At 48.0% G+C, this 23,573-nt stretch overlaps 1 protein-coding gene and 1 non-coding gene across 2 annotated transcripts in view; both read right to left on the bottom strand.

The window, feature by feature from the left end:
* LOC132534867 (cytosolic carboxypeptidase 4-like) overlaps positions 1 to 23,573 on the bottom strand; it is a 172,792-nt gene that overhangs the window by 15,179 nt on the left and 134,040 nt on the right. The gene's annotated exons all lie outside the window — the stretch shown is intronic.
* Positions 15,369 to 15,470, bottom strand: LOC132535032 (U6 spliceosomal RNA). Its single transcript, XR_009546820.1, has one exon. It is a non-coding gene; the product is annotated as a U6 spliceosomal RNA (small nuclear RNA).

Raw genomic sequence — 23,573 nt, 5'->3', positions numbered from 1 at the left:
CTTGAGTACTGTCTTTGTCTCTTTTCTCATACTTTCTCTTAAAAAGTAATTTTTGGAAAAATGCAATATCACCTAGCTCCCTTTCTCCTTGTATATAAATGAGATCAAAAGTCAAAGTGAAGTCAATATTTAAACAGGACCACCTGACACCTAAGGACCAGCCACAGAGCTCAGTGTGGCCCTGTGCTTGCTTAGTTATTATGGGCAGGACCCCAGGTCACACTCAGCCCCTCACAGAGTGAGCGGCCCACTGAAAGAAGCTAACGTGTTGTGGTGTCTTTCTGTCTCTGTCTCTCTGTCTTTTCATTTGAAAAAGTCAGCCTGGAGCACTGGTAACCAAAGAATAAATAAATACTACTCGTAAGTCTTTGCGAATATTCAAAATGACCTTGACCGCCGTTTCAGAATATCTAAAAACAAACAAACAAACAAACAAAAAAACCCAGCACATTTCTCATTCTTACACTGTTTCAGAAAGGTACTGTGTTGAAGAAATCTAGTGTGGGCAGCCATTATTCTTCTGAACATCCCTTTCCCTTCTCCCTAGTGGCTTTTCCTATGACAAACGATAGCAGGAATCACCTCGCAGTGAGTGGTGAGAAAGATTCATTTTCTTGGTCACAACTACTGACTGATACTGAGTGAATAAAAGTACACCCATCGCTGGATCAGCTTTCTCTTGTTTTTACAGACATTTGTTTGTTTGTTGTTTTTGAACAGAGAACTGCTTAGCTCTGGCTCTTAGAGGTTCTGGGGATTGAACCTGGGACCTCCCGCCCCTCACACTGGAGGTGCCCGGCCACCAAGGGCAGTTCTGTTTCATAGGTGTCTCTGTCTGGATAACAAAGATGCCTAAGAGCAAGGGGGCTCTCTATGCACAAGAACTAGACTAAAAATAAATCCAAATAATTCAGCACTGGCATGGGATGAGGAGTGTTCAACTGGCAGAGCCTTCAAGGCATCTGTCTGAAGTTTCTGGGTCTCTCTCCAGCAGGGCGTATGCCAGAGTGGAGATCTAGGGCCCTTTTCCCTCTCTGCCTCACGTGTACTATTTGTCTCTCTCTCTCTCCCTCTCTCTCCCCCTCTCTCTCCCTCCCTCCTTCCCTCCCCTACCTCTCCCCTCCTTTTATGAACTAAGTAAAGTAAATCTTACAAAAACGATTTCACTGGAAACAGAAGATGTCTAAGATATTCTTCCAGGAAATCAACAAAAGTACATAGGCTCAAGTAAAAAGAAATCACTACAACTCCCAGTAGGGAATAAGGTGAGCTTTAAATGTATGTTAAGACAGATTCTTTTTAAATGAACATATTTTCTAATCACATGCATCTGTGAAAAGGTTTGTAAACGTAACTAAGATCAGAACAAGAAAAAGACTGAATCTGGCAAATTTTTTCAAAGAAAGAATAACCCACAATAAGACCTTTTATATGTTACTGTAACAAAAACACGGGTCTGAAGGGAGAGACATACAGGTAGGTCAGAAGGGCAAGTTTGAGATGACATACTCTTTGTATGCACAAATCAATTCTTCCCAGACTTTGGCAATAACCCAAATCATAGCCTAACCTCAGATGGTCATAAAACTGTGGTTAGAGAACCAGAGGGGGCTTGGCTGAAGAGCAGTGGGTTACTGCATGCACATGACGTGAAGCACACAGACCGGCATCAGGATCCTGGTTCAAGTCCCAGTTCCTCACCTGTGTGCGTGTGTGTGTGTGTGTGGGGGGGGGGGGATTGTTTCACAAAGGGTGAAGCAGGTCAGCAGGTGTCAGTCTCCCTCACCATTTCTCTCTGTCCTGTGCAACATTAGCAATGGAAACAGTAACAACAATAAGGGCAACAAAATGGAAAAAATGGCCTCCTGGAGTGGTGGATTCCTAGCACAGAGCCCCAGCGAGAAGGCTGGAGGCAAAAAAAGAAAGTATGAGAGAGAGAGGGAGGGAGAGAGGGAGAAAGGGGGAGAGGGGGAGAGAGAGAGAGGGAGAATAAGAACATCATGGCCCTGGTGTGCTCAATGACAAGAGTCAAACTAGAGACCTCATACCACAGAGTCCAATGCTTTGCCCACTGCACCACCATCTGGTTGTATAAAACAGTGATGATAAATATTTTCTGCTTTTCTTTTTTCTTTTCTTCCTTTCTCTCTCTCTCTCTCTCTCTCTCTCTCTCTCTCTCTCTTTCCCTCTCCCTCTCTCTCTTTCCCTCTCCCTCTCCCTCTCCCTCTCTCTACTTTATCAGAGCACTGGTCAGCTCTGGCTTATGGTGGTGGAGGTACAGGGGAACTCAGAGGCTTAGACATGAGAGTCTTTCTGCATAATAATTATGCTATATTCCCCGGCCCACCATTGGTTTTAAAATGTTAGGGATGTACAGTACAGAACTACTGAAAGAAACCAAATGAGCTTTTCTGTTAGTTCGCACAGAATTCTTTCTAAAATTCACACCAAAGAAAATGTAAGCGAGATGGGCTTGGGGGGGGGGAGGGTGAGAGGTGGTAACACACCAAGTTAAGCACCCATGATGCAAAGCACAGAAACTAGTACAAGGATCCCAGTTCGAGCCCCCAGCTCCCCACCTGCAGGGGAGTCACTTCACAAATGCTGAAGCAGGTCTGCAGGTGTCTATTTTTCTCTCCCCTTCTCTGTCTTCCCCTCCTCTCTCAATTTCTCTCCACCCTATCCAACAACAACAGCAAACTGGAAAAAAAAAAAATGGCCTCCAGGAGCAGTGGATTTGTAGTGCACCGAGTTCCAGTGATAACCCTGAGGCAAAACACAAATAAAAAAGAAAATGTAAGAGGATGCCTTTTAAATGACAAATCAAAATCTAAAATTCACAGTTGAAAGTTATATGCCAAGGAAAAAAAACACTGAGGGGCCGGGTGGTGGCTGGTGGCGCACCTGGTTGAGCGCACATGTTACAGTGTCAAGGAACCGGGTTCCAGTCCCTGATCCCCACCTTGCATGTGGTGAAGCAGATCTGCAGGTGTCTCTCTGTCTCTCTGCCTCTCTATCTTCCCCGTTCCCTCTGGATTTCTGGCTGTCTCTATCCAGTCAATAAATAAAGATAAAAAAATATATTTTTTAAAAAAACCACTGAGACATACATAGACATGAAGTGGTGGTTATCTAAGTAATTAACAAATCCTGATTATGTAACAGGGAAAAAAAGTCTCACCAGTGAAAAATAATCAAAGAAATAAGGAAACCCAAGAAGGAAAAGGAGAGAGAACAACATCAATAAATAAATGAGGGGAAATTATAAGCAGTTCTCACAGTAAGTAAAACATAAAAGTATAAAGCCTCACTGTCTACATTCAAAAAATGAGTTGTTAAAAACAACAACAACAACAAACAAGAGCATTTAAGAGGCTCAGGTTAGAGCCCTCTGCAGATTGCTGACGCAGACAACTCTGCTTGTGGACAGCAATCTGGTGGCCTGCATCGGAAGCCTTCCAAAAGATGCTATCTTTGGTCGGGTTTCTCAACATTCATTCAGTTAATTAAAAGGTTGCGCAAGGAAAGTTCTGTGCAAGATGCATGTATGGGGCCCGACACTGTTTAGAGGAGAAGAAAAATTCAAGCCAGGAATTCTGGTATGGGATCCTAGGGATCAGGGTCTGCATTTATTTTCTTCCCTGAACGTTCCAAAAATAACAGGGACACACACACAAAAGATTATTTCAATGGTGCTGAGACAAGGAAATGACCCCAACCACTCAGGATGGAGAACACCAGCCGGGTACTCTAAGATTCAGGAGATGTGAGGAGAGGAGATGGTGTTTGGGTGAAGCACTCCAGAATCCCCAGGCCTGTTAGAGATTCCTCAAAGAGAAGAGTGAACAGGGGGGGAGCCCAGACACAAATCTGCCTCCACTCCACGGAAGTTGAAGTTCATGGAAGGAAGTCAGGAGAAAAGAGAGGACATACTCAGCAGGGTGAGAAGACCAAGGACATATTCAGCAGGGTGCACTGTGACCCCAGGCAGGGAGGGAAGAAGGGGCAGGCAGCAGTGCAGTGGGTAGAACACAACGTGTTGCTATGCTCCAGGACCCAGGTTCAAAGCTCTGGTCCTCACCTGCAAAAAGAGTCAGGGAGGCCAGGCAGTGACACACTCCGCAGAGCACATACTTTACAGTGTGCAGGAATCCAGGTTCAAGACCCCAGTCCCCACCTGCAGGGGGAAACTTCATGAGTGGTGGAGCAGTGCTGCAGCTCTCTCTCTCTCTCTCTCTCTGTCTCTCTCTCTGTCTCTCTCTCCCCCCTCCCTTTCTTTCTTTCTTTCTTTCTTTCTTTCTTTCTTTCTTTCTTTCTTTCTCCTTCCCTCCCTTTCTCCATCCTGTTTCTCTGTCTATATTAAATAGAAAAAAGAAGAGCAGGAGGCAGCAAAGAAGAATAATGGGGGGAGGGGAAGAAAAATTTAAAGGGGCCAGGTGGTGCCGCACCTGGTTGAGTATACATGATACAGCGCGCAAGGACCTGGGTTCAAGTCCCTGGTCCCCACCGGCAGGGGGAAAGCTTCACAAGTGGTGAAGCAGGGCTGCAGATGTCTCTCTGCCTCTCTCCCTCTCTATCTCCCCCTTGCTCTTTATTTCTGACGGTTTCTATCCAATAAATAAATAAATAAAGATAAGAAAAAGTTAACAAAAAAAACTTTTTAAGGAAAAAACGGCCCCCACCTATGGTGGAGTTGTTTTGGCAGAGTCTGAGCACCATCTCTGGTGGGAAAAAGAAAAAAGAAAAAGAAAAAGGAACAGAAAGAAGGATGTGTATGCCATGATCTTTTCCATGACATGCCTGAATAAGTCCTTCCACTTGGCTTCCTCTGAAGAGCAAGAGAACAAATTCATAGCATTCCTCCAAGGGAAAATATGAAAACCACCGCATGCACTCCACAGCTGAATGCATAAAGATGTACAGGCACTCAGTGGAATACTACTCGACTGTCAAAAAGATGAGAAGGAAGCAAGAATGGGAGGGGAATCGAGGAAGGAAGGAGACAGACAGACAGACAGAGAGTCACCTGGGTAGTGTGTTGTTGATGTTTTGCCATGTGCACAACCCAGTCTGATCCTGGGCCCCACCACACTGGATTTTTCCTTTGAGGCTATGTCTCTCGCTCTCTTACTTTTTTTTTTTTTTTTACTATTTTTATTTATTTATGGGACAGAGACAGTCAGAAACCAAGAGGGAAGGGGGAGATAGAGAAGAAGAGAGACACTTACAGCCTTGCTTCACCACTAACAAAACTTTCCCCCCTGCAGGTGGGAACTGAGGGCTTGAACCTGGGTGTCTGTGCATTGTAATCTGTGCACTGAGCCAGATGGGCCATCACCCAGCCCCTAATGTCTCTCCCTCCTTCCTTCTCTCTACCCCGCCCCTTTCTGTCTGTTTCTAGCTGAAAAAAAGTCACCCTGAGGTTTTAGACTCCCAGTGATGACCAAGAATGGGGGCAGAGAAATGGAACTGGAAGCGGGAGTGGGGGAGCAGGGAAGTGAGGAGGCCAGCAGGGGAGGCTGGAAGGGGATGTGTGTGCAGAAGACCGACTGTCGGACTGTCCGGGGCAGGACACCCGCCCCAGGGCTGCCTCTCTGCATCAACCTGCCACCACAAGGCTCCTTGTCTCCCCTCTTCAGTGCAAAACTGCTCAGTGCAGCAAAGGGCAGTGGGCTGGGCTGGGCTGTCCTGGAAACCCTTCCTGATCCACCACCTGCCCAGGGGGCTGAGCCGCAGCCTTCCTGGGGCTCTGCCCTGAGCAGGGGAGCTGTTCCCCCATTGTTCCTCTCTCTGAGCCTTAGGTCAGCCTTTCCCACTGGCCAGTTATGTGTATCCAGTGCCTCCTCCTTCACCTCCCGTGGCGTCAGGGAATCTCTGCAGGCCAGTCTTATCTCTGCGGGGCCTGGGGAGTGAAGGAAGCCCTTGGGCAGGGCCTGGCCTCAGACTCCCAGACCCCAGAGAGCCCCCAAGGGCCACAGCTAGCAGAGCCTCAGAGTTCAGGGAGCCCCTTTGGGGGTGGGCAGTTGGGCAGGTGGGTTTTGGGGGGGGGCAATGCCCCCAGTTAGCTAACCTGCCAACCTCACTAAGAGCTAGAGCCCCACCCCGCCTCTTTCTTCTCTCTGTCTCTCTGTCTCTCTCTCTGTCTGTCTCTCTGTGTCTCTCTCTCTTTCATTGCTAAAGTACAGGGCAAGGCCGGGCCACAGGCACTTCAGGACCACCCCACCGCTATGATTCCTCCTCTCTGTCTTTCTCTCTCCTGCTTCAAAGACAAGTTCAGAGCGAGGGACTCTTGTCACGCAGCCCCAGCAGACAGACACAGTAGGGCGACCACTGGGCAGAAGTGACAGGCTGTGGCCCTCCCGCCCAGAGGAGGGAGGTGACCGGGCAAGATGTCTGCAGATTCCCCCAGAGGCAGCTCCTGGAGCAGGTGTGTCTCACCTGACTGACCCAGGTGTGGGCCCAGGCACCCCACATGGGAGCTCCACTGCTCCTGAGAGAGCTCCAGTGCTGTTGTGGCTTTTCTCTCTGTGTCTCTATTCCAAATAAAAAGAATGGAAACGCAGGTCTGGGAATACCAGGTTATCTACACTATACAGGAGGCCCTGGGTCTTCTGAGACAGAACATAGAAAAATGTGACAGTGGACTCCTTTCTCCCTTTACCCCCAATGCTCTGATAGGCTAATGGCTACACTGAGCCTCCCTGGGTGACTGGAGGATCAAGTGGGACAATAATAATAATAATAAAAAAGACAGAGGTCAACCAGAAAGAAAATCTTCAGGGGGAGCCAGACAGGAGCCTGTGGGCAGCAGGCAGGAGGCTCACCTGCTGTCTAAGCATGGACAGGGCGTCAGGGAAGCAGCCTTCCAGGCTCAAAGCTCAGCACTTAGTTACTGACCTGGATGTTTCTCCCCTTGGCTCCACACAGCGTTTAGAGAGGTGTGTCTCTGCCTCTCTTCCTCTCTGTCTCCCCCTTCCCACTCCATTTCTGGCTGTCTTTATGAAATAAACAAATCAATAGAATAACAAACATATTTTTTTAAAAAAAGATTTAGATCCTGGCCAGTCCCTCTTCTCCCTTCCCCTCCTAAGTGCAACTTTCCGGCACAGCTTCTAAGCAAGCCATTAAAAGTCCCTCCTTCCCTTCCTCCCTCCCGATGATGCTTCCAAGCCAGCCGGTACAGCAATTTGCGACTTTATGATGTGATAAATAGAATTTCTTTGTTTTCATTTTTCATTTGCATATTTATTGAGATATGACGATCTTAATTAGTTCTGGGGTGTGTGTGTGTGTGTGTGTGTTATTTGTTTATTTGTTTTTTTTCCTTGGGAAGCAACCAACCGACAGCTTTCTCTAGAGCAGAATAATTCCATCTGCTAACAGGAAGAGCTGCCCCTCAGTGCTGAGGCTTTGTGGGGCTCCTCAGCACTCGTTTTCTCTGGTAGCACAAGCTGGGGGGTGCCAGCCCTGGAGAGCACCCCCACATGGCACCGACTGAGATGATGAGATGCCCAAGAAGACCCTGGAAGCCAGGTGGTAGGTAGAGCAGCAGTTTGCGTGTGCACATTACAATGTGCAAGGAGTAGGGTTCCAGCCCCCTGGTCCCCACCTGCAGTGGGAAGCTTTGCTAGTGTTGAAGCAGAGCTGCAAGTCTCTCTCTTCCTTTTAATGCCCCCCATTCTCTCAATTTACCTCTTTCTCTATCCAAAATAAATAAAGAAATGAAGATTAAAAAAAAAAGGCTGGGGAGACTGCATAGTGGTTGTGCAGAAGACTCTCCTGCATGAGGCTCTGAGGCCTCAGGTTCAATCCCCAGCACCACCATCAGCCGGAGCTGAGCAGGGCTCTGGTCTTAGTCTCTTTCTCTCTATCTCTCCCTCATTACAATAAAATAAATAAAACATTATAAAATAAAAGTAGGGGTAGATAGCATAATGGCTACACAAAGAGACTCTCATGCCTGAGGCTCCAAAGACCCAGGTTCAATCCTCCCACACCACCGTAAACCAAAGTGCTGAGCAATACTCTGGTAAAAAAGAAAGGAAGGAAGAAAAAAAGAGAGAGAGAGAGAGAGAGAGAGAGAAAGAAAGAGAGAAAGAAAGGAAGGAAGGAAGGAAGGAAGGAAGGAAGGAAGGAAGGAAGAAGGAAGAAGGAAGGAAGGAAGGAGAAGGGAAGAAAGAAAGAAAGACCCCACTAAAGCAACCCATTTGGAGTCAGGTGGTGGTGCACCTGGTTGAGTGCACATATTATAATGTGCAAGGACCCAGGTTCGAGCCCCTGGTCCCCACCTGCAGGGGGAAGCTCTGTGAATGAAGCAGGGCTGCAGGTGTCTCTCTGTCTCTCTTCCTCTCTATCTCCCCCTTCCCACTTGATTTCTGGTTGTCTCTATGAAATAAACAAATTAATAGAATAACAAACATTATTTTTTTTTAAAAAAGACCCTGCAACCCAGCACTCAGTCCACCTGCTTGGCCTTAAGTGCCAGTCACCTCCCTCCCTCAAGCCCTTCATGCCCAGAACTGATGCCCTGGAACCACTGTGCAAGACAGAGAGCTGCCCAGCCTTTCCTGGGTGTCAGGGAGCAGGCGCTGACACCTTACACACCCCCCCACCTCATAGCTATAGGCTCTGGGATCAGAGCCAGGTGTGAGTGTATGTGGGAGGGACCGGGTTCCAGGAGGGAGACCCCAGGGGCCTCTCTAGCAGACATCTGTCCTCACCTGGAGACGAGCTGTCTTTGCCCATTGCGAATCCCTCTGCATCCCCACACAGGACACTCAAGGGCCTCCCTGAGGCTCACTGTTTGCCAGGTTCTTCACACCATGTCAATGTCCACTATGGTTGGACATTTGTAAGAGGCAGGGCATGAGTTATTATTTTCCTTTTAAAAATAATCTTAACACCTGTTATGAGGTCTTTCCTGTATACAGAAGAAGCACTAAATAAGGAAAGACAAAAAAAAAAAAAAAAAAAGCTCCTCCGGTGTTAAACTAGTTTATTTGTGCTGCCTGGTGATTGGACATAGGTAGACAATGTGAAATGGTCACCTTCCTTAGTCTATTTAAGTCCTTCTCTTTTGATTTTCAGATTAGGGCAAGGAGAGTGACATCTCTGTGACCCAGAGTATTTCCAGCGAGAGATTAGAGCAAGGGCTCACTCTGAGAGTGTGTGGGGTTAAGGAATGATTTTTTTTTTGTATTTATTTATCCCCTTTTGTTGCCCTTGTTGTTTTATTGTTGTAGTTATTATTATTGTTGTCATTGATGTCGTCATTGTTGGATAGGACAGAGAGAAATGGAGAGAGGAGGGGAAGACAGAGAGAGAGGGGGAGAGAAAGTAGACACCTGCAGACCTGCTTCACCACCTGGGGGCTCGAACCAGGATCCTTAAGTCAGTCCTTGTGCTTTGCGCCACGTGTGTTTAACCCACTGCACTACCGCTGAACTCCCAGCAGTAATTTTTTAACTTATTTTTAGATGCCAGAGAAAGTTCATCAATTCACACCACACACAGTCAACTGTATCCCCTCTCCTTACTTAATAGCTAAGGGGAGGAGGCTCTTTGCCTGCTCTGCTGGCATGACCAGATGAGTGAGGGTCCCTGGAAGCTGGGGAAGTGGTTACTTTAGCCTAGCCATGAGTGTGCTTTAAGTTTTAGCAGCAGCGGCAGCATCTGGGTCAGTAATGGTGGAAACACTTCATCCAGCTGGTTTCTGAGCCTTTACCTAGACTTAGCTTGTCTCTGGTTTGAAGGTTACATCTCCCTTGGCCAATCAGGTTCTGGTTGACATCTTATCCTATGTATACCTATGTCTCTGTCTGATCACACTATGCGGGCGGGCGCACTATGGTTACTAGAGTTACTAGGGTTACACGTTCAAGGACACAGAGGCTCTGTCTCTCTCTCCATGCCTTTCACCATTTCTCTCCCCTCCCTCCACTCCAGTCCACCAAGAACCTGTTCTTGGAGCCTAACATTTTTTGGTCTTTTTATTGCTGATTGTTTATGAGAGGATAAGAGAAAGACAGCAGAGCACTGCTCGGCTCTGGAATATGGCACTGCCAGGGACTGAGCTCAGAGTCTCTGGGCCTCAGGCACCCAAGTCCTGTGCAGTGAGGCTGAGCTTGTTCCCCGGCTTTGAGTGCGTGCGGGTGAGAGTGTTACTCTGCTTGTGTGCTGTGTCTTCCAGACTCCACACGTGACACGGAGAGGCACAGGAGGCTGAGAGAAGCTAGCCCTCACCCCCTCTTCTTGGCTGTGTTTTCTTCCAACTCCTCCTCTGAGAGTTTTTGGCAGGGGATTGAATTCTGCTGGGGGTCTGGGACCTCACTGTGACCCTTCCCCACCTGCTGAGACAGCTGCCTTTATCCCTGGGGCTGGGCGTGTTTTCTGACTTGAGTTGCTGTGTTTGCACCCCTCAGTGGGGAAGCTGCAGAAGTCCTTTGATATTCTAAGGAGCCTCAGCAGCCCGGCAGCATCCTGGGAGGTGTCTGCTCTAGGTGGTGGATCTTAAAGAGCTGGGGAAGGTGGAGGGAGCAACTTCAAAGACAAAGAAGAGCAAAGGAAGCAGCTGTGACCAAGTTCCTGGTCAGGAACTCTTCACCAGGGGACCCTGTTTTAAGGAATGGGGGTGGGGGTCAGGGCTTGGATTCAGCTTCTCATTTCCACAAGCACCTTCCCTCACCACCTCCCAAAATGTTGATAGATCTTAGGAAATCAAGCCTCAGTCAGGGAAGGCAGCCTGAGGGGGATTCCTTAGCAAGCCAAGGGTGGGTGTTGCAGGTCTGAGCGGAAGGTCAGGTGAGGTCGAGTTTGGGGTGGGGCGGGCAGGGCAGCTGAGGACAGTGAGGTCTGTGATATGAAAGCAGAAGAGTCCCTCACATCACAATACAGGAATGTGACCCAGACACCAAGGTGCAGACTAGCAGCTCACTAAGTGGCCATGTTATAAACACTTCATTTAAAAAGGAAGGGGGGGCGGGGAGACAGCATAATGGTTATGCAAACAGACTCTCATGCCTGAGGCACCTAAGTCCCAGGTTCAATCCCCTGCACCACCATAAGCCAGAGCTGAGCAGTGTTCTGGTGTTTCTCTCCGTGTGTGTGTCTCTCTCTTCATCTCTCCCAAACATTAAATAAATAAATAAATAAATAAGTAAATAAAGGAAGGGGGGGTTGGGCAGTAGTGCAGAGGGTTCAGCACACATGGCACATAGCCCAAGAACCGGCATAAGGATCCCGGTTCGAGTCCCTGGCTCCCCACCTGCAGGACAGTTGCTTCACAGGTGGTGAAGCAGGTCTGCAGGTGTCTGTTTTTCTCTCCCCCTCTGTGTCTTTCTTCCCCTCCTCTCTCCATTTCTCTCTGTCCTATCCAACAAGGAAGGACATCAACAACAACAATAATAACCACAACAAGGCTACAACAACAAAGGCAACAAAAGGGGGGGAAATGGTCTCCAGGAGCAGTGGATTCATGGTGCAGGCACAGAGCCCAGCAATAACCCTGGAGGCAAAAAAAGAAAAAAGGAATGGAGGGAAAAATAAAAATTAAACAAGGGGGGGCAGGCAGTAGAGCAGCAGGTTAAGTTCACATGGCACAAAATGCAAGAACTGTCATCAGGATCCCAGTTTGAGCCCCAGCTCCCCACCTGCAGGAGAGGTCACGTCACAGGCGGTGAGGCAGGTCCATAGGTGTCTGTCTTTCTCTTTCTCGTCCCCTCTTTGACTTCCCATTCTCTCTCCATTTCTCTTTGTCTTATTCAGCAACAATGACATCAATGAAGGGGCTGGGTGGTGGCACACCTGGTTGAGCACATGTCACAATGCACAAGGACCTGGGTTCGAGTCCCCGGTGTCCACCTGCAGGGGGAAAGCTTTGCGAGTGGTGAAGCAGGGCTGCAGGTGTCTCTCTGTCTCGCTCCCTCTCTGTCACCCCCTCCCTCTTGATTTCTGGCTGTCTCTGTCCAACAAAATGGGAAAAATGGCCTCCAGGGGCAGTGGACTCATAGTATAGTCACCAAGCCCCAGCGATAACCCTAAAGGCAAAGACAAAAGGAAAGAGAGAAGGATGGAAGGAGAGGAAAGAAAGGTAGAAAGAGAAAGGAAGAAAGAAAGAAAAGTAGAAACAAATGAAGAGAGAAAGAAAGAAAGAAAGAGGAAAGAGTGGTATAGTCCAGGGATGGCAAAATAGTTTACCTGGATAGTGGACTTGCCTTGCTATATTTGTGATTCAGGTTTAAGCCCAGCTGTGATGCTGTGGTTTCTCAGTCTCTCTCTCTGTCTTTCACATCTATCTATCTATCTATCTATCTATCTATCTATCTATCTATCTATCTCTGTCTCTATCATCTGTCTGTCTATCTATCTATCTCTGTCTCTATCATCTGTCTATCTATCTATCTATCTCTGTCTCTATCATCTGTCTGTCTATCTATCTATCTCTGTCTCTATCATCTGTCTATCTATCTATCTATCTCTGTCTCTATCATCTGTCTGTCTATCTATCTATCTCTGTCTCTATCATCTGTCTATCTATCTCTGTCTCTATCATCTGTCTATCTATCTATCTATCTCTGTCTCTATCATCTGTCTGTCTATCTATCTATCTCTGTCTCTATCATCTGTCTGTCTATCTATCTATCTCTGTCTCTATCATCTGTCTATCTATCTATCTCTGTCTCTATCATCTGTCTGTCTATCTATCTATCTATCTCTGTCTCTATCATCTGTCTATCTATCTATCTATCTATCTATCTCTGTCTCTATCATCTGTCTATCTATCTATCTATCTCTGTCTCTATCATCTGTCTATCTATCTATCTATCTATCTATCTCTGTCTCTATCATCTATCTATCTATCTATCTATCTATCTATCTATCTATCTATCTATCTATCTCTGTCTGAAAAAGTCAACCCAGAGTGGCAAAGCCCCAGTGATAACAAAAAAAAAAAAAACAAAAAAAAGATTTGTGTTGCAAGTGATGGCAAGGTCTAAAAGTGAGAGCTAGATGAGACAGCTAGGAACAGAGGGGATGGGGGTGCCCGGTGGTGGCGTACCTGGCTGAGTGCAAGTGCTACAGTGCACAAGGACCAGGGTTCGAGTCCCTGGTCCCCCACATGCAGGGGGAAAGCTTTGCGAATGGTGAAGCAGGTCTGCAGGTGTCTCTCTGTCTCTCTCCCTCCCTGTCTCTTCCTTCCATCTTGATTTCTGTCTCTACCCAATAGATAAATAAACGTAATAAAATTTTTTTAAAAAAAGGAACAGAGGGGATGGGTAGTTCTTCTTCTAGCGTTTGCCCTTCTTCCGTAGCCAGTCAACAGCGTCAGGTTGAGCCTGATGTCAAGTTTCGAGACCTCCTTTGAATCTGGAGAGGTGGCAGTCGTTGACTATGTGGGTCATAGTCTGTCTGTACCCGCAGGGGCAGTTCGGGTCGTCTCTGGCCCCCCAGCGATGGAACATAGCGGCGCACCGGCCATGGCCTGTTCGATAGCGATTGAGGAGGGCCCAATCATAACGTGCTAGGTCAAAGCCAGGTTGACGCTCGCAGGGGTCTGTGATGAGGTGTTTGTTCTTTACCTCAGCTGACTGCCAACTCTGTTTCCAAGAGTCTGGAACAGAGAAGTTCAGTGTAGGCGTAGGGGACCAGATTGGGTGACGAGACGTCAAGCATTGGACAGGGTGGGCGAAGATATCCGTGTAGATTGGCAAGTCCGGTCGAGCGTAGACGTGGGAAATGAACTTAGATGATGCCGCATCCCGACGAATATCTGGCGGGGCGATGTTGCTAAGAACTGGCAGCCATGGAACCGGGGTGGAACGGATGGTTCCAGAAATGATCCTCATGGAGAAATATAATTTGGAATCGACCAAGTGGACATGGGGGCTATGGAACCATACCGGGGCACAGTATTCTGCAGTGGAATAGCATAATGCCAGAGATGATGATCGTAGTGTGGAAGCGCTCGCGCCCCATGAGGAGCTGGCCAGTCTTGCAATGATGTGATTCCTCGCGCCCACCTTTGCTGCAGTTTTTATGAGATGTTCATGAAATGACAGAGTGCGATGGAGAGTAAGGCCAAGATAGACTGGCTGGGCTTCATGCCGGATTCTCGTATCGCCAAGCTGCACATTAAGCTCACGCGAGGCCGAGGCATGGTGTAGATGGAAAACAGATGATACCGTTTTTGCAGAGCTAGGGATTAGTCGCCATTTTTTACAGTCATCAGATATCAGAGACATGTCTTTCGTGAGTGCTTCCTCAAGGATGTGGAACTTGGATGCCTGAGTTGCACAGCAGATGTCATCGGCGTAGATGAACTTCCTTGAAGAAGTTCCTGGGAGGTCATTGATGTAAATATTAAATAGCGTAGGAGCCAGAACAGAGCCCTGGGGGAGGCCACTTGAGACAAGTCTCCATCTGCTAGACTTGTCACCCAGATGCACCCGGAATCTTCCATTTTGGAGAAGAAGAATGGGATGCATTGGATCGACCTTCCCGTGGTGCATCTATCCCGTGAGTACCCATTCACTGGGGAAACTGACGATCCTTCCTAGCTGACTGAATCCACATGGATCCCAGTCACTTTCAAAGCCAGCAACAAGCAGCTCCTGACAGCTTTCAAGCTGTTGGTCCTGCTCTTCGAGTCCTCCAACTTAATGTTGAGGGGCTGTCCTTTGCCAAACGCGGTCTTATTGGATGGGTAGTAAAGACATCAGTAACAGGTGGGTAGATGGCCTTGCACCTAACTAACCTATTTGCTACTTCCTGTATCCACATCTACTCGGCTCTATTTCTGTATACCATTGGGTTGTCCTGACAGCCAGGACAGAGTTGAGTGGAGAAGCAGTTACAGAAGCCAGACTTTCCACCTTCTGCATCCCATAATGACCCTGGGCCTATGCTCCCAGAGAGATAAAGAATGGGAAACCTAGGGGGCCAGGTGGTGGCACACCTGGCTAAGTGCACACATTACAGGGCACAAGACCCAGGTTCAAGCCCCTGGTCCCCATCTGCAGGGGGAAAGCTTCACAAGTGGTGAAGCAGGGCTGCAGGTGTCTCTCTGTCTCTCTATTTCTCCCCTCCTTTTTCAATTTCTTCCTGTCTCTATCCAAAAAAAAAAAAAAAAAAAAAAGGAAACCATTCAAGGGAGCAGATGGGATAGGGAACTCTGGTGGAGGGAATTGTATGGAATTGTACCCCTCTTAGCCTGTGGTCTTAGTGATATTTTTTATTTTATAATTTTAAAAAAAAGCCATATGTCATGGCTTTCTAGACAGGCCAATATCTTTTCCCCCACAGGTGTCTGTTTCCCAATATGTACCTCATGTTTTAGGAGCGCGATTCTTTTTTTTCTTTTCATGGTGCATAAAAATATGGAACGCTTCATGAATTTGCCTTGGACAGGGGCCATGCTGATCTTCTCTGTATCCTTCCAGTTTTAGTAGACAACGTGCTGCCCAAACAAGCACCAAGTGTGATTCTTCATATAAACACTTGGCTAATGCACCAGATATCAGTAGGGTGAACGAACATTGCAACCAACATCCTTTCGGGGGGGGGGTGCATCTTCTGAGGCCCAGAACGTCTGCTGTCCCTCATCACTTGATAGAGCTTTGCTTTATAACCTCTTCTGTGATTGCAACCTGATGGCATACAGGACACGGCACATGGAGGTTCAGGAGAGACAGCTTCCCCGGTCTGATCTCTGCTTATTTCTTGATCCAGGCTTTCAAACTCTAGTCACCTCAAATCCCCCGTTATATTGGGCTTGCTCTCTCACTGGTGCTCTGAGTCACTTGGGCTTTGCTGTTCTCTGAGTTGGCTGGAGCTGAGACTCCCTAAAATGCTGCCCTTCTCTCCTCCCCACCCCACTACAATTGGGCAAAAGCCCCTATTTGTCTTTTTTTTTTTTCTCCAACCAGGGTTATTGCTGGGACTCTGTGCAGCCTGACAAATCCACTGCTTCTGATGGCTATTGTTTCCCCTTTCATTTTTTCGGATAGAGACAGAGTGAAATTGAGATGGGAAGGGGGGGAGGAGGGAAGGAGAGAAGGAGGGAGGGAGGGAGGAGAGACATTGGAAGCTCTGTGCCAGTGCTCTGAAGCTTCTCCCCTGCAGCTGGTTGGGGGGTGGGAGGTGGGCAGAGGCTTGAACATGGGTCCTTGGGCCTGGTAATGTGAGAGCTCTTTCAGGTGCTACTGCCTAGGCCCCTTAAATGGCTTGAACGCACTGATGGTCAGAGAAATACAGATAAACACGACAATGAGATACCACTTCACTCCTGTGAGAATGTCCTATATCAGAAAGGTGCACGGTAACAACAAATGCTGGAGAGGGTGTGGGGTCAGAGGAACCCTCCTGCACTACTGGTGGGAATGTCCATTGCTCCAACCTCTGTGGAGAACAGTCTGGAGAACTCCCAGAAGGCTAGAAATGGACCTGCCCTATGACCCTGCAATTCCTCTCCTGGGGATATATCCTAAGGAACCCAACACACCCATCCAAAAAGATCTGTGTACACCTATGTTCTTGGCAGCACAATGTGTAATAGCCGAAACCTGGAAGCAACCCAGGTGTCCAACAACAGATGAGTGGCTGAGCAAGTTGGGGTCTAGATACTCAATGGAATATTACTCAGCTGTTAAGAATGATGAACTCATCTTCTTCATCTCATTTAATGCTTAAAGGGGTCCTGGGAAGTGAGAAGGATGAATGTAAGATGGTCTCACTCACAGGCAGAACTGAAGAAACACCAACAGAAAGGGGAAACAAAATAAAATGTAGACTGTTTGGGCGTGTAGACAAAAGCAAAGGATGCTGAGGAAGGAGGGCAGGAGGAGGGAGAGGAATGGGGCTTTCAGTGTCTGGTGCTTGACAATGGAAAAGGACCTAGGATAGGGGTTAGTGTGTTTTGCGGACACCTATCATGCTGAGATGGGAAATTATACCCATGTGCCAACAACTGCACTGTAACCATTAACCTCCCAATAAAAAAAGAGGGCAAGAAAACACAATGAAGGGGTCAGGTGGTGGGCCCAGGTTTAAGCCCCCCAGTCCCCATCTGCAGAGGGAAACCTTTGAGAGTGGTGAAACAGGGCTGCATGTGTCTCCTTGTCTCTCTCTCCCTCCCTCTCTATCACCCCCTTCCCTCTCGATTTCTGGCTGTTTCTATCCAATACATACATAAATATAATACCAAAAAATTAAAAAGGAAACAATGAGAATAAAAAGAACAAAAACTACCCCGCCGTCTTCTCCTTCACAAAGCACCCGGAACCCTGCAGATGAGCAAGAAAACACCTGCAAGTTCCCTCTGTGTCCCCTGCAGCCCACAGGCATGTTTCAGCTCAACCTGTAGCAAACATCCTTGCTTCCCACACCCAAAATGTCCCCAGGAAGGGCAGGGCTCCCTGCTGTCATACCAGAGAAGCACCCTCTGTCTGCTCCTGGATTGGGGGGGGGGGTCCTTCCCCTCTCCCCGCCTCTGCTGGCCACAGGCAGATGCTGGAGACAGAGGGAGCTGGTGCTTCAGGGAATTGAGACCTCAGATTTTTGAAACCACAGCTCTGACAGAGGGCGAGAGTGGGCCATTTTCTTTACAAGCTCATTGGCTAAAACCTCCAGTTAATTGGTGTTTTTACAACGCTCCTGTCTGCCTGCCAGACGTAGGTTATTTGCAGCCTCCTTCACTGCCAGTGTAAGACGCTCTAGAGACAGAGATCTCTGGCTAGGATGCAAAGGGCCAGGCTGGATGCAAGTCCAGAGAGTGCAGGAGGGGCAGGACTTTGAGAGTCTAGATGGAAAAACAGACAGACAGACAGACAGACAGAAAGAGCAATGCTGTTTAAAGGCTATTTTATTATTTTGGTAGCTGCCTTCCAAATCCTATGTTTCTTTCAGGCTTTCAAGTTCAGATAAAAGTATATATACTTTATTTATTATTGGACAGAGACAGAAATTGAAAGGGGAAGAGAGAGAGAGAGAGAGAGAGACCTGCAGCCCTGCTTCACCACTCCTTTATCTTTCCCCTGCAGGTGGGAACCAGGGGGCTTGAACCTGGGTCCTTGTGCACTGTAATGTGTGTGCTTAGCCAGGTCCGCCACGGCCTGGGCCCTAGATAAAAGAGTCCTGTGGGGCGAAGCCAAGATGGCGGACTGAGAAATAGCTTCTGGTCTGAGTTCCGACAACAACTGCTGGAAACGCCACCAGGTTCCTGATGCCATCAGGATGCCGGCCAGGCTTCCCTGGACTGAAGACCCCACCAATGCGTCCTGAAGCTCCGCTTCCCCAGAGACCCACCCTACTAGGGAAAGAGAGAGGCAGACTGGGGGTATGGACTGACCAGTCAACGCCCATGTTCAGCAGGGAAGTAATGACAGAAGCCAGACCTTCTACCTTCTGCATCCCACAACGACCCTGGGTCCATGCTCCCAGAGGGATAGAGAATGGGAAAGCTATCGGGAGGGGGTGGGATATAGAGATTGGGTGGTGGGAGTTGTGTGGACTTGTACCCCCCCATCCTATGATTTTGTTAATGTCTCCTTTCTTAAATAAATTAATTAATTAAAAAAAGAAAAAAAGAGTCCTGTGTTGCTATTGGTACAGCCAGAACTAATAGGTCACTCTGGTCTTTTTGGACATAGTCCTCACTTTCTGGAACACCAGCAAGTCCAAGGAGCCTGCTTGGCTAAGAGTTCTGATCACCACTGCAGCCAACCAGCCAGGGGGCTCTGGGCAGAAAACACCAAGTTCTAGCTGTTACCACCTGCCATGGAGTTTGAGGCAAAAACGACTCTTGTGGCCACCGTGTTCTACTTGGATCAAGGGGTTATATTTCCTCTTATCTCCGGGCCATCACTTTGACCTCAGGCCTCCTGCTTAGCAATGAAGCTGGATGACAGAAATGCCGACTAGCCCTGGATAAGAGTCCCTTCATGTCTCGGAGATTGAAAATTCAACCTGCTGGAGGTCCAGCAACTCCACTCCTACACTACTACCCAGAGTCTATGGAAGCAGCCCCCTGAGAAGAGACAGGCTCCCTGTGTCCAGTCAGCGCCAGTCACCACAGCCAAGAAAGGGAAAGGGCCCCAGTGGCCAGTGGTGGAGTGGGCGAGGGGGGGGAGGGGGGGTCAGTGTTAAGGGAAGATGACTCGGAATTCCAACTCCATCAGACCCCTAAGACCCAGAGAGAGAAGAAGAAAAATGGAAGTGGCCATAAGTGTAGGTGTGACTTCGAAGGAAAAGAAGGCAGGACCATGGAAGAATATATATGTATATATGTGTGTGTGTGTGTCTGTCTGTCTGTCTAGAAATACTAGTCAGCCTGTGTCTGTGACCTTGGGGGAACCACTGCAGTTTCCAATGGAGGGACTGGGGACACAGAACTCTGGTGGTGTGGAATTATACCCCTGTAGTCTCATAATGTTGTGAGTAAATATGAAATCAGGTGATCCGGGAGGTGGTGCAGTGTTAAAGCTTTGGACTCTCAAGCATGAGGTCCTGAGTTCAATCCCCAGCAGCACATGTGCTGGAGCGATGTCTGGTTCTCTCTCTCTCCTCCTATCATTCTCATAAATAAATCAAATCTTTAAATATGAAGTCAGGAATAAAAAATAAAATAAGGAGGTACACCTGGCTAAGCACACGTAGTACAAAGGACCCGCACCAGGATCCGGGTCCAGCCCCGGGCTCCCCACCTGCAGGGGGGACACTCCACAGGTGGTGAAGCAGGTCTGCAGGTGTCTGTCTTTCTTTCTCCCTCTTTACCTCTCCTTCCTCTCTCAATTTTTCTCTGTCCTATCTGATAAAAAAATCAGAAAAAAAAAGTATTAAGATGACCCCAGTTACTTGTGGAAAATAAAGTCACAAAGGAACAGACAGAGTCAAGCAAAGCAAAACAACCCTTCAGATTCTGCAGAACTGGGGCTGGGAGTGGGGGGCGCAGAGAGAAGGGTCTCCACAGACTGTGATGGAGGGAGATAGCAACTAGCATTGGCTCCATGGACTGGGTTTTCAGAAAAGCTATGACGTATCTTTTCTATGTAAAAAAAATGCATCAGGGCCTTTCTGAAAACTCAGTAGTGACATGCATTTGGACCGGTGTGAACCTGCACTTATAAGACATACACAGAGCTGGGTATGGGGAGATAGCATAATGGTTAGGCAAAGAGACTCTCATGCCTGAGGGTCCAAAGTCCCAGGCTCAACTCCCTGCACCACCATAAGCCAGAGCTGAGCAGTGCTCTGGTAAAAAACAAACAAGCATACGAACTAAATATACAATGGCTAATACATATGTGAATAAAAGTGCAGTGCATCCTAAAAAAAAAAAAAAAAAGACCCAGTGCTGTAAACCAGTGTTGTCTCCATGAGAAGAAACACTTGCACAGACACTAAAAGCAGAAACATCACCCGGGAGAGGGTGCAGATATCCAGCTTAGGGCTTGCAGACAGGAGAGTCCTAGGTGTGATTCCCCGGCACTTCCTAAACACAGAGGGGCTGCTCTGGCCTCTCTTCTCTCTCGTTCTGTAACTCCAGAGCTACATAGGCATACACCTCTCCAGCACCCTGCTCGCTAGGGAAACATAGAAGCAGTCTGGGGGGATGGACCCACCCGCCAATGCCCATGTCCAGCGGAGAAGCAATTACAGAAGCCAGAACTCACACCTTCTGCTCCCCATAAAGAATTTTGGTCCATCTTCCCAGAGGGACAAAGAATAAGGAAGCTTCCAATAGAGGGGAGGGGGCATGAAACTCTGGTGGTGGGAACCTGTTGTCTTACAATCTTGTTAATCATTATTAAATCACTAATAGTAATTTAAAAAGAATAAGGTTAAACAAGAAAATCAGGCAGTAGGAGACACTCATGGATCAGGAGAACTGAATTAGACATGCCGGCCAGCTGTTAGAGGGTGCACAGGACAGAGGTTCTGTGTCATGTGAAGGCACTGAGTAATGACTGCAGAGCATTCAGACGGCCCCAAGGTGTTCAAAATCCACTTCCCGTGCGTGCCAACGATCTGCTGGGAAGTCAGGACTCGGCCCCAGGTGTGTGAGGGAAGCCAGGGTGCCTGCTTTTTTGGGGAGGTCACCCTAAACCCAAGGGGCCCCTCTTAACTGGTTCCTCTATTCCTAGCCAAGGAGACTCCACTGGCAGGGTGTCTACTGATGGAACGGCTGTCACTACTTGCATGGGTGTTGGAATGTTAAGGACATGTTTTCCAGTTGCTCTGTGTATTAGGTACAGCTGGGGTTGGGTCCCTAAGAAAGAAGTAGTTGGGGGGCCGGGTGGTAGCGCAGCAAGTTAAGCGCAGGTGGCGCAAAGCACAAGGACCGGCTTAAGGATCCCGGTTCGAGCCCCCGGCTCCCCACCTGCAGGGGAGTCGCTTCACAGGCGGTGAAGCAGGTCTGCAGGTGTCTGTCTTTCTCTCCCCCTCTCTGTCTTCCCCTCCTCTCTCCATTTCTCTCTGTCCTATCCAGCAACAACAGCTATGACAACAGTAACAACAACAAGCACAACAACAAGGGCAACAAAATGGGAAAAATGGCCTCCAGGAGCAGTGGATTCGTGGTGCAGGCACCGAGCCCCAGTGATAACCCTGGATGTCAAAAAAAGAAAAAAAAAAGATGACAAAGTAGTCGGGAGACTGGCTGTGGCATACCCAGTTAAGTGCACAGGTGTCTCTCTCTCTCTCTTCCTTCCTAACTTCCCCTTCACTCTCAGTTTCTCTCTGTCTATATCCAAAATAAACAAAAATGCATTAACATAAATAAATAAGCAAGCTGTGATACCATACAACACCTATAACAAAGATCTCTCTATCTCTCTCTCTCTCTCTCTCTCTCACACACACACACACACACACACACATCTATGGAAAGTTAGTTTATGTAGGGCTGGGTGGTGGCCCACCTGGTAAGCACACACACTACAGGGTGCAAGGAACCAGGTTTAAGCCCCTGGTCCCCACCTGCAGGAGGAAAGCTTCAGGAGTGGTGAGGCAGGGCTGCAGGTGTGTCTATCTTTCTCTCTCCCTCTCTATCTCTCCCTTTCAACTTCTCTCTGTCTCTATCCATTAATAAGTTAACAAACATAATAAAGTGCCTTTCAAATACAGGAGTCACCTGTGTTGTTATTAGTCTGGCCTGTTTCACAAGTCTCTGAGGGGAACGATACTGCTATAGTGATGTTTCAGGGGCCTCTGGGAACCAAAGTTCTAGGTAGTTTTGTCACTAGATAATTACTGGGCATCTTGGTAGGAACAAGGAGCAGAGTAGGGCAGGGCACGGCAGAGCAGGACACAGCAGGACAAAGCAGGGTTCCTCTACTGTATCTGAAGGCTTCCTGAGCTGTGCTCTGCAAGATAGTTTAAATATATTATTACCTCATTTCACTCTGAGACTTTGCTTGATACTTTGTTCTTAACTCTGGGTTTCAAATATAAATATTCAGCTTCCAGTTTTTTTTGTCACGCACTCAGGTCATTCAAGTATCAGATTTCACTAAATCCGTAAGCTTGCTAATTCACTGAATCTATTCATCCCATAAACATGAACCAATTATAAAGGGATTTTTTTTCCTACTAGGGTTATTGCTGGGGCTCAGTGCCTGCCCAAGTCCATAGCTCCTGGCAGCCATGTTTTCTTTATTTTAAAAGAAATGAGAGAGAGAAAAGCAAAGAGGGAGGGAGGGAGAAAGAGAGAGAAGAGGAAGAGACACCTGGAAGAGACATCTGCAGCACCGCTTCATGGCTTAGGAACTACCCACCCTGCAGGCGGAGAGTGGGGACTGAACCTGGGTCTTGGCCCATGGTCATGTGTGTGCTCAGTGAGGAGCACCACTACCCAGGCTCCAGTGAACTTTCTATCATCTACTTTAATCTCGCCGTGAGTATCACTTTATTGCTGGTGTGTTGACTTACAGGATTGTTCTCCCTGCGCTAGAGGTCAGCCCTCTTCCCCCTGCACTGAAGCGCCCTCCTGCCCCACCATCTTCTTAGGCCCTCACCTTCCTCTTATTACTTTCACATCCTCAAATCTCTAGAAATGGTCCTACCCCACGATCTAGCCATCCAAAGAACCCTACGTACTCTTACGTTCAAACAGCACAGTCCAAATTCAGAAGTAACCCAGAGACCCAACAAGAGGTGAGTGGCCAAGGAAGTTAGGGTCTATGTATACAGGGGGATATTACTGAGGTGTGAAACTTGCTGGTGACATGTCGTCATGGCTACCGCTTGACAGGATCACATGAAGTGAGATGGACTGGAAACAAGATAAGTACCAGAGGACCTTATTTGTAGGTGGAACCTAGGAGATAAGGATAGGAAGGAGGAGGCATAAAGCACACCTGGAGTCCCTGTGCTTTACTGCACTGAAGCAAAGTGGCCTGGGGAAGAGGAGGAGGAGGAGGAGGAGGAGGAGGAGGAGGAGGAGGAGGAGAGGACTCAGGGAGCCTTGGGATTTTGATGCCTGATGACAAAAAATTTAAAAAATCATAATAAATTGGGGCAAGAGTATATTGCAGACACTTATCACAGAGAGATAAGAATTATTTCACCAGGAGTCAGGC

Source organism: Erinaceus europaeus, chromosome 20 (assembly GCF_950295315.1).
Source record: "Erinaceus europaeus chromosome 20, mEriEur2.1, whole genome shotgun sequence".
In the NCBI taxonomy this organism is placed as follows: Eukaryota; Metazoa; Chordata; class Mammalia; order Eulipotyphla; family Erinaceidae; genus Erinaceus; species Erinaceus europaeus.
The sequence above is the reverse complement of the archived record's forward strand: the minus strand, read 5'-3'. Positions and strand labels throughout refer to the sequence as shown.